We start from the raw sequence: 8,150 nt of genomic DNA, 5'->3' as shown, positions 1-8,150 counted from the left end.
GTCCCAGAACATTACCGGTGCCCTCCCCAGTACACTTATTGGGAAGAACCGCCTAACCATGTGGACAAGTGAATGTGGCCAGGGACGGTACGGAGCCAGTCCACATTAAAAAAGCAGCCATAGAGTGTCCGGAAACCTTCCCACACACTTTTTTTAGCCAGGGATGCTTCTCGGCAGGGTTGGACGGGCTCACCAGAGAACCAGAGAATCCTCCGGTGGGCCCTGGCTTCTCCTTCAGGAGAGTTCATAGCTCAAACCTTGCAGCTGCTATGGGGCTCTTTAGCGGGGGTTAAAGGTGATCCCCCAGAATCAAATCCTCTGGTGGGCCCAATGTTCTTCAGTCTGACACTGCTTCTCGGTGACAGTTGTATTTCACCACAGCCATATTGTTTAGCTCGGTAAAAAGACTGGCATTGAGGGAAACTGTATCTACTCCAGCTGTCATTTCCTCCAGGAAGTCCTCTAATGCAGCTTGTTGCATAAGCAATGGCAGCCCGTCCAACATCACCTCACACTTCTCGGTGGTGCTTAGTCAGAGACGAAGATCTTTCTTTACACCTTGACTTTAATCACTACAGAGTTGGACATGGCCTGATCTGCAATGCGTTTTCATAAATAATGTGCAAAAGCAAAGCCACGGTTTAGGCCACTGAAGGTCATTAAGTGAAACTCATACAGCTTTCCCACAGACTGATAGAGGGGAATCAAGACTTCCAAGACAGCCAAGAGTTCCTTGTCCTCCCCAAGAGGAAGAGAACATTGTCGTCTGCATAGTTCTTTGCTCCGCCTGCAATGCCTCCCCTTTAACTGTGAGCACTGAGCGTTTCAGTAGACAGAGAAGCGGGATGGTGACGCTAATTATGGTGTCATCGCCACTCACCATCTTGGTGGAGTCCTCAAAGTTTTGGAGGACGGCACAGATGTTAGACATCCATGCCCACTCATCAGTTCTTATGTGTGGAGGCTGACCTGAATGCCGATGGGCCTGTTGAAGCTGGTACTCAGCAACTGCCTTCTGCTGCTCACAAATCCTTTCCAACATCTGCAACGTTGATTTCCAACATGTGGTGACATCACACAACAGTCGATGAGCTGGAAGCTGCAAATGCTGCTGAAGAACTGCCAGGGTGGTGGAAGCTATAGCTGACTTTCTGAAATGGGCACACAGATGTTGAATTTTCACAAGCAGCTCTGGCAGATTTGGGTAGGTTTTGAGAAACTGCTGAACCACTAAGTTGAGCACATTTAGTGCTCTTTCATTACTAATGTGTACCTCTGTATGGAGAACAATATCAGCGCCAAAAGATTAAAAGATGAAATATAGCCTGCTTTACATACCATGTTACTAAGAAAACCAATTTTGATTATATATAATGTACCCCTGTGACAAAAATATCTGCACCAAAGAATTAATTTCACTAGAGTAAAAGTAGTATAACGGAGACCACAACTTCTTCCACTACAGCCAACCCAACAGATGGAGACTCAATCAGGAGTGTACCATCCTCTCCAGTCGTTCATCACATGTCAGACTTTTAATCTGTTGTGCAGGTTCACGAGCTGGTCTAAGAAATGTGTGAAAGGACCCACAGAAATTGCTTCTACCACTTACACTACTGCTGCTAATATTTTGCCGTTGACAAATTTGCGTGCCGGAGGTTGGAAGTGTAGAGCTGCGATGAACTCTGTGTGCCTCACTGCTGACTTGGGGAAAACCTATCTTAAGATTGTGTAAAAGCATGTTTTGATACTCCAGCATTCCCGGGTCCCTTTCCAGGGTGGAAAGCATCTGGTAAAATTGACTCTTATAACGTGGATCTTACAGAGTAGCAACACAGTAGTCAGCACTATTTCAAATCATGTTGCAGGTAGTGCAGCAAGAACCCATTCATAAGTCGGGCTCTTTCATGAGTTTCAAGCCCATGAGGTGTTGATGGCTTCATAATTCTGATGTTTGTTTCCTCCGTCCCCAGCCTCCAAACACGAACAGAGAGGGGATGATTATCGTCTTCATGTTTTGACTGTTGCTCGCCCATCACCTCTTCCTCTTCTATTTGCTCCTTGCCTTCACTAACACCTTCATTATCATTTTTTCTGGTATCGCCAACCCCCCTCAATTGCAGTGAACCACCCTCCTTTGGCACCCTGAGATGTCCCCTAGTGTATGACGTTAGTAACAGAAGAAAGTACTAGTTTTTTTTAGTGTGGATGCGGCCTGTATAACATAGGAGATATTCTCCAAACTATTTCAAATTGAGATGTCACTGATGTATATCGTTATATTGAAAACCTGTCTCCTCCATACATGTGTGACCTAGTCTCCCTGTACTAAATACCTGCACGCAACCTCCCATCCTTCCAAGATCTCCTTCTCTACTTTCCTCTTATCTCTTCTTGCCATGATTGCATACAAGATTTGTCCCGTGCATCTCCCGTACTGTGTAACTCCATACCCGGACACATCAGACTGTCGCCTACCGTGCAAACCTTATAAAAGAAGCTGAAGACCCACTTCTTGTAACAAGCATACAATCTGCAGTAACCCTCACTGCAGCATACCGCTGCATGACTAGCTGTACCCTGACCTACTGTACCCTAACCCATCCCTTGTAGATTGTTTGTGCGCCCTGGCGCACAGAGTCCTCTCTCCTCTTGCACCAGTCGGTGACTCCTTTTCACATGTAACGCGCCACATAATAAATGTTGCTGTAATATAAATTATAGTACTTGTACTCTGGGTCAATTGATGGAACTTTCCTGGTGTCTACCCCTACTTTGATGTGTTTTGGCAGCTTTTGGGCCCGTTTGAAGGTGTTGTATATGCTTTTTTTTTGTCCCCTTATTGAATCCTATGGTGTTCGGAAATGTTCGGCGAATTAATCGATGAATAAATTTGGCGAATGTTTAATTATTCAGCAAACATTTCCAAGCCTAGCATTGAAATGTTCACTCATCTCTAGTGTCTACCCCTTATTTGATGTGTTTTAGTAGCTTTTGGGCCTATTTAAAGGTGTTGTATATGCTTTTTTTTGTCCTCCCCATTGAATCCTATGGTGTTTGGAAATGTTCGTCGAATGTTCTAAAAATAAATTTGGCGAATGTCTAAATATTAGGCAAACATTTCCTAACCGAACATTGAAATGTCTGTTCATCTCTAATCACCAACCCTCCTCGATCACAGTAAACCACCCTCCCTTGGCACCTGAGATGTCCCCTAGTGTATGATGTTAGAAACAGGAGAAAGTATTTTTTTTAGTGTGGATGAGGCCTGTATAACATAGGAGATATGCTACGAACAATTTCAAACTGAGATGTCCCCTACTGTATCACATTTGTACCAGAAGAAATTATTTTTTTAGTGTGGATGAGGCCTGTATAACATACGAGATATTCTCCAAAGTAATTCAGACTGAGATATCCCCTGCTGTATAACGTTAGGAATCGAAGAAAGTATTTTTTGACTGTGGATGAGGCCTGTATAACATAGAATATATGCTCTAAGATATTTCAAACTCAGATCTAGCCTACTGTATCATGTTAGTCACAGCAAAAAATAGATTTTTTTACTCTGCATCAGCTCAGCATACAGCTGAATTTTACCGCCACTAAAGGAATAGGTGGCTTATAGCAGAGTGTAACATGTTTGTGACACAAAATACTATTTTTTTGGACTCTGCCTAGCAAGACAAAAAAACTATTTTTTTACTCTGAAAACAGCTGAAGTACACCATCACTAAAATAGTGGATGGCTTTTAGCACAGTGTATCACATTTGCAACACAAAAAAATATTTTATGGACTCAGACTGCCAACAGAAAAAATATATGTGGTTTACTGTGCATACAGCTGTATTTCACCCACCAAAAAAATGACAAACTGGGCTAACACAGCGTGCACTATCACATTAGCAAATGAAAAAAAAAAAGTTTTTTGTGCTCTGCACTCAGAAGCTCTGCAGATAGCTGAATTTCAATGCCACAAAATCAAAAAGTGGCCTACAAGGGCTTGCACGCTTTATCACATTAGCAAGTGCAAAAATAGATTGAAGGTATATTCGTGTATACAGCACAATACAACCAGTTCTATGGCATGGGCCCTGCTCTTTCTGTCAGAATCTCAGTAATTGCCCAAGAAAAAAAAATGTGATGCAAGGTCGATTGAACAGGTACATAGCAGAGGACTTATCTACACTATCTGACTTCCAAACAAGCGTCCATCTATCTAGCTAATATCTCTCATTACACAGGAGCAAACTGAGCAGCGTCTGTCTACCGCAGTGACATGCATAAAATGGCGCTGAGAGAACATGGCCGCTTTTTATATAGAGAGGCCATATGATTTCAGCAGCCAATGGCAGAAGCCTTTGTGTCTGGATAGTGTGGATGCTTCCTGGCTAGCCGCACTTTCCTGACTTAAAGTTACCGCCTACAGGAAAAAAAAATTACAAGCGCACCGCTGATCTGACCTGTTCTGAGCTATCACCAGCCCCCCCACTCATCTACCACATCACCCCGCTCATCACACACAAACACTATGCTAGCAAAACTGTTAAAAATTCTGTAGTTGCCCAACAATTACGTTCCTGCACTTATTCGCAAAACGGTGCCGATTTAAGTAACAATGCTCGCCTTTCTGATCACAAATCCGAATGTGCCACATTCATGTCGAACTTAAGTTTGGAGATCAGATTTCGAACATATTCGCTCGTCACGACTGAGCTCCTTCTCACCCAGAGCCTGTTCAGCAACGTATGCAGTGTTCATTCTACTTTTTATGGCTCATCCTTCTCACCTAACACCTGGCATGATGGCCCAAGGTAAAAGAAATCAGAAGAACCAAGGAAAATTGGAGTTTTACTTCAAGGAAGACCAGAGCAAAGATGGCTCCGATACCTCCATTCACAGCCGTGTCTCTGCTGATGTTGTTTTGCCTCCTGGGACCTGGACACCTCCAATGGAGTTGCACTCTCCAACAGCAGTGAGTACAGGATCCACGGGTCGCTCGCCGCAGCAAAATCACTCACTGGGTTCAAGATATAGTCCCCTGGCAGACATGGAAGAGGATGTAGTACAGTAGGGAAGGGGGAGGGATATTTCCTCTCCCACAGTTATCCTAGCTACACACAGACAGAGGCTGGAGGAGGAGCTACAAGTGGCAGCAGGGAAGCCAGCCAGCTCGGCTACATCTAGCACTTCAATAGCACTGGCACAGTTCACTACCTCAGATGAACCAGCATCAGGCAACTTACTTAGAGATATGCTGGTAGCTTTCAGCAGTTCTATGCAAAAGGACTTTGCCACTTTATTATTGCCTATAAAAACTCTAACTAAGGAACTAGATAAGAGAGTATCTCACATGGAAAATAAAATCGGAGACTGTGCCAAATTACACAAAAAGCTGATAGCTGCACGAAATGAACGTAATGAACTCTCAGACAAATTGGAAGCCATTCAAACTAAACTAGTGGAATTAGAGGCGAAGCAATGTAAAATTGTGAGGGATACAAGAAGATGTGCCTCCTCAAGAACTTAGGGGATTCCTTTAAGGTCTGATTAAACCAGTTATCCATAACTGCTCCCCAAAAGACAGAAAAATCTGTCTGGCACATCCAAAACAAGAAATAGGTGTGTACAGGTGGTTACTAGGAGTAGCTGCCTCCATATACAACTAACAAAAACAAAGCAGCACTCTGCAACACTAAGCATACGACATGAAATATATGAAATCTGAACAGCATTACTGCTAGAAAATAGAAATAAATGAGAAATCTTAGCACATAAATTGGCCAATTCATGTGTACCTGCTAGCCACAATATCAGCACATCTGGAAATGTGATTATTCCTTATTGTGTCAGTAGATGATGTAATTTATGGAAACTAGTGATGAGCGAGCATGAAAATGCTTGGGCGTTCGTTGCTCAGGTCGAGCAAACCGTAATGCTTGGGTGCTCGACCTAAGCAACGAGCCCAATGTAAGTCAGTGGGAAACTCAAGTATTTTTCCGCCACCTCCCCCTGGAGGTCTGCAGGGGGTCTAAAAATTGCCCAAATTGATGGGAACAGTGTTGAAATGACATGGGAACAGTTTTGGGAAGACCCCTGAAAGCATCTCTGACTCCCAGTTCACTGCTGTGAACAATGTTGTCAGAGTATTATGACACTTCTACGGACTCACAATAAAACTTAAAAAAAAGCCAAAATGGATTTCTCTCAGTGAAATGCTGAAGTAGTGCTGTTGCTTCTAAAGTATCCAGCAACTGTTACAAATAACACAATCACAGGAGACAGGAAGTGTTGTGCTTCAGAAGCATCCAGGAACTAGAGGGGTTAACACAGTCACAGGAGACAGGTAGTGTTTTAGCAGAGCCCTAGTGGGATTGTGGGGAACTTGTTATTGTTGTCTGGCTGAAGCAGAAGAGAAAGATGGTGTGTTATCTGGATCTGTCAGAAGGCAACTGAACAGGATTCATATCAAGAGAGAAACTAATCACAGGTCAGATAAACTCCCTGAACTAACAGTGCAGAGTATTATCAGGCAGGAAGATAAGGACTGGAAGGAATTGTGTCACATGGATCATCTCCCTCATCAAACCCCCCCACCATTTCCATGCAGGATAAAAAATGCTGTGTACTATTGTGCCCTTGTGAAGGAAAATCCTGTGGTTGTGTGTGCATAGAAGTGTGCTGCTAAGAGAGCTAATCTATGCTGAATTATGCTACTGAAGAGACTGTAATACTGTGCCTTGTGAAGAAACTACTGTATTGTTACTGGAGCTGGTTGCTGAAGAAACTCAGACTGTACTATAACAAAGATTGTTGCTGTAATATCCCTGAATTGCACTGGCCGTGCTTCAGATTAAATTCGACTGTTAAACTGTTGAAAAAGACTCTTGTCAGATGTGTCTGGTCAGCAATTAAATCTATCGTGTACCTGAGAGAAGCTGCAGCCTATGGTTGTCTTGAGTAACGGTTCCCCCAGGATTCGATAGAATTCATGAAACCAGTCTCACCCTATCTGAACCTAGCGGCGTGCGTGTAACATTGGTAGCCCATACGGGGAATGCTGAGCGGGAATTAGCATGTAGAGGGAGAAGATGAAAAGTGTCTGGAAAAACATAGCAGTACAGCACCTCAATTCAACTCTGCTACATCAGTTAAAGGGGACCAGCCCTAAAGAAAACTCACTAGCAGCAATGGATGTGGAAATACAAATGGACAGAATTAGTGAGCTGCTTCTTCAGTTAACTTGTGAAGAATTGAGAACAGTAGCAGAACATATAAAGATGTCAGAAGAACAGATATCTAAACCACACAACCGCAGGCAACTGTTAGCTGCTATTAATGCAAAAATGGATGAGCTGGGGGAGAAAGAAGCTGAAGACGTCATGTGGACGTTCCTCCAGGAGCTAACACAGTTTCTAACTAGGATGAAGTTGGAGGATGGAGGGGCGGCACCAATTGCCAAAAGTGGAAATCTCCGTCCGCAGACAGAACAGCAGGAATTGAAAGAACAATTCAAAGCCCTAACAACAGCCCTGCAGGAATCGACCAAAACCTCTGAAAGGGTGAAAGACTCAGACAGAACTTTTACCGTGCTCGGGTTAGATAAATCAGTAAGACAGTCCTGTCTAACACAACAAATCACCATAAGGAAAGAATTCAAGATCCAGGGACAGATTGGAGAGTGTGAACAGAAAGAGAAACTGTCTTATATGAACTTGTTGCACCAGATCGATGCAGGCTTACAGAAAGGCTACCAGTCAGATGAGATCATCGAGGGGATGGTGAAAGCGATAAGCCCTGGACTGAACCTCTTTAGTATGCTAGAAATTAAGAGTCAATTTTCCTTGCAACAGCTGAAGATGATTTTAAAAGGGCACTATAAAGAAGAGAGTACTTCAGAATTGTTCCACCGACTCATTAACCTCTCACAGAAAAATAATGAATCACCGCAAAGTTTCTTGTTCAGAGCAATTGAACTGAAGGATAGACTGTTGTTTACATCCAGAGATATAGAAGCGGATGAGAAGTTTGATGCTGGACTAGTCCTGAAGAGGTTCTTGAGATTATTGGGAACGGGGTTAAGCAGCAAAGACATCAAGTTGCAGCTGAAACAGTACCTAGAAGATCCTGGCATTCTGGATGAAGTCCT

This window comes from Phyllobates terribilis, unplaced genomic scaffold (genome assembly GCF_046119375.1).
Source record: "Phyllobates terribilis strain yellow unplaced genomic scaffold, ASM4611937v1 Scaffold_4__5_contigs__length_816908805, whole genome shotgun sequence".
NCBI lineage: Eukaryota > Metazoa > Chordata > Amphibia > Anura > Dendrobatidae > Phyllobates > Phyllobates terribilis.
The sequence above is the reverse complement of the archived record's forward strand: the minus strand, read 5'-3'. Positions refer to the sequence as shown.